This window comes from Arachis ipaensis, chromosome B03 (genome assembly GCF_000816755.2).
Source record: "Arachis ipaensis cultivar K30076 chromosome B03, Araip1.1, whole genome shotgun sequence".
NCBI lineage: Eukaryota > Viridiplantae > Streptophyta > Magnoliopsida > Fabales > Fabaceae > Arachis > Arachis ipaensis.
Genome location: NC_029787.2, coordinates 125,528,643 through 125,532,568, shown reverse-complemented (window position 1 = coordinate 125,532,568; position 3,926 = coordinate 125,528,643).

Sequence of the window (3,926 nt, the reverse complement as noted above, 5' to 3'; positions counted from 1 at the left end):
AATTATAGTCTAATATAAATTTTAAAATATCATCCAAATTAAAAGTATTAGGAAGAAGAAAAATTTTCTCCTAAACATTTTTAGAAGTTTGTGATTGACTATCATTAGATCCACGAGAAAGAGAAGGTTCATTCGAAGCTGAATTATTTTTACTATTATCATTCTTAGGTAGTTCTTGGTTGATACTATCATCTATACCTAAAAATTACTAGCAATTCAATAACAATACAATACAATTACAATATCACAACAACCCACACCAGTAAGAGGAGAGGGGTGAGAGTGGAGATTCGAGAGGAGAGGGGTGAGTGGATGATTAGGGTTTCCCTTTCAGCATTCAAAACATAGCGTTTTTGCCAAATTTCAAAAATCGGCCGGGTCACGGTTCGATTTGACGGACCAATTTTTTGGTCGGTTCGGTAGTTCAAATCCGGTTTTTAGATTTTTGGTCTTCTGTCCTAACCTTGTTTGTCAACGATTTTCGATTTAACTGACCGGTTTTCAGATCATTGGTAAAAAATAAAAAATAAAAAAAATATCATTCACCTATTTTTTTCCGGTTGAAAACTCAGGCACAATCAACTTCACGTGAAGTTGATAGTTGAGAGCGGTTAAATAATTAAGTTGACTGATTTTAACTAAATTTTCATCTAACAACTTTCAATTATATATCAACTTTACGTAAAGTTAACTGCACTTGAATTTTTACATTTTTTCCCTCCTTTTTCTTCCTTTTCATTTTATCAATTATTACATCTTCATTTCTATCCATCCTAGACTTGATATACAATAAAAAAATGAGTTCAACTAGGAAGTTAATTTTGTTTAATTTCATATTCTAAATTCTAATCCTAAATTCTCTAAAAGTAAAAATAAAATAAAAATAATTTTACAATAAAAATGGCTATTATTAACTATTTAAAAATTCATTCTCGCTATATTTTCCATTATAAATTTATGGTGATTTGATTAATTGCTTGCAAACAAATATTTGTCACGGTCGCTCGTGGTGTACGTTCACCAAAGTAAAGTGTTACTATATTTATTTGTCCATTGCTATCAACATTTGGTCACAAACAATATATATAATGAGTTACCGTAAAGAATAATATAAAAAAGTTTCCACGGCGCTCATGGTTTTTACCAAAAGGCTAATGTAAATTTTGTAACCCATATTCACATCCGATTTTTGGAGGAATCCGAAATTAGTAATAATTAGAATAATAGTTTTTTAATAATACACCATTTAATAATAAGTAAGAGATATATGTCCCCCTTAATACGTTTATAATGGACCGGTACGTGTACAAATTTAACAGCTAACTATTTTATAAATTAAATCATGTTACCTATTTGAAATCATTATATATATCTTGACAACAAAGAATATAACTTTTAGTAGTAAACATTAAAAGTTAATTTTAGTATTTAAATTTATAATTTAAAATTAAAATAAATTTATCCATCCAATCAAGGTCAGAAAAAAAAAAAGCAAATGAGTCTTGTTTGTGCTTGCTTTATTTAGCAAGAGGAATAATAAGAGGCTGGTTTAAATAAACACAAGAAGCACTAGTTAGCAACTTTTAATTAAGGGGTCAAATTAAAATGTACATAGCAAAGGAATTGAACATGGCTCCAAATTAAATTATTAAAGCTAAGCCAAAAAAGATGGATGATAATATATATAAGAGATAGGAAAATTTTCAAATGTACTAAAAAATACCAGTGTTCTAGTTGTTTTAACCGTTAATTTTAATTAATATATCAACGGTTAAAATAACTGAAATACTGGTGTTCCGATATACTTAAAACTCTTTCTATAAGATGTGGCATGGAGACAAAAGCCCAAATTAAATTTTAGTTGTACATATATATATTTGAAACCTCTCTATCTATAGGGCTATAGGGAGAACGGAACATGGTAATAACAACTTGAAATAACGTAGGAACTGCCAACAACGTAACCCCATGTGCAACCATGTGCGTTCCGTTCCCACCACAATCCTCCAGCTAAGAATAATTGCATTTTATTTTATTTATATCTATCTATATGCACCAAATTAATTACTAGGAAGGACACAATCCTTGTAATCATTTATCCAAAATTTGATTTTTTCTGTTTGTCATTGTACTGTATAAATATTATCCGCCATTAATTAAATGCATGAAAATTCTGCTAGCTTCATCATACTGATTATATAAAATTAAAGCGTTTCATATTATTAATATTTATATTTGTAAGAATTTTAAATTAATAGACAATTAAATAATATATGTTCATACTTCAATCAATGTCTTATACAAATCAAATCAGAAATTATTATTAGCATCTATTATGCATATATATCAGGATCAGATAATTATTCCTGCTCAAAAATAAAATAATTCACTGCTTCAAAAGTTAAGCAATCCTAACTATCACTATAATAAAATATTATTTTTATGATAAATTCTTTTACTGTTTAGCGACAGTTTTAATTGTTACTAAATTTTTTACTACAATTAAAAAAATGTCACAAATTTAAGTGCCACCATGTGATATAGTAACGATTTTGGATCATCGTTAATAAAAACCATCGCTGAATTATTTGTGACAATTTTTAAAGTATAAAATTGTCATTAATTTGTAACACTTGTCAAAATATTTTTTAATATTGTATTTCGCAACAATTTAAAACCGTCATTACATTATTAAATCTTGTGACAATTTTATTCCTATATTTTATTATTATTTTACATCATTAGAATATTTTTAGCAACGGTTTAAAACTGTCACTAATTACTAATTTGTGTGACAAAACTTTTTTTTATATTTAGTGATTGTTTTAAATCGTCACAATATATTTAACGAAGATTTAAAATCCTAAAATAATTGAACAACTAAGCTATTTACCTATTTGATAACATTGATTTTTTATTTCAAATTCCAAGGAGAAAAGATTAAACTCTTGCAAGCTTTTTTGTATATAAGATCAACAAAGTAGTTGATTAATTAGTGATGATCAAACTCTAAAAGTTGCATTCATGTGTCAACTAAAAGTCAAGATCCTATATAAAGGTAGCATGCGAGAGTCAAGGTCCTATACAACCTAACTGCTGATCATCATCATCCATATCATCATGCTTCTCAACCTCATCTTCTTCTTCTACCATCCTTTTGCTTTTATTTGCTTATTATTTGTCTTTTATTAAGATCAGCACTAACTAAAGATCACAAAGTTAATACATCAACCAGTACAAACAAATAAATTGCAGAGGTAATAATGCTAAATTAATAGTGATATAATGATAAAAGATAACTAATAAAGTTGAAAGAATTAAACTTAAAATTTACCAATACACTTATTAATAAAAATAAAAAATAATGCAAAATAGATCAAAGTTGAAGAAAAAATTAAAAAAAGTAATAACAACTTCATAAATGCAAATAAGATAGAAAAACTAGCACAATATTTAAAAAAGAAAAATAAGAATTATTATTAGTATCTATTATGCATATATATCAGATCAGATAAATTAAATAATATATTTTCATACTTCAATCAATGAATTATACAAATCAAATCAGAAATTATTATTAGTATCTACTATTATATGCATATATATCAGATGGGACAAATTATTCCTACTCAAAAATAATATAATTCACTTCTTCAATAGGCTAAGCAATCCTAGCTATATTGCACATACACACAGCAGGGATATAGCTATATATTAGCTAGCTTGCTTTATTAATGAATTGAACTATACAAGAGAAAATGTGAGTCCATTCATAATTTCTCTTATAACAAAACTCTTATGCTATGTGAGTACTACGACTTATCAGCAAAATTCATATTCATAGTAGTGGGGAATATTATCAACATATTATTTGTAGCCGAATGACTTGTCATGATCAATGGCTTAAGGAGCCACATGGACTGTAT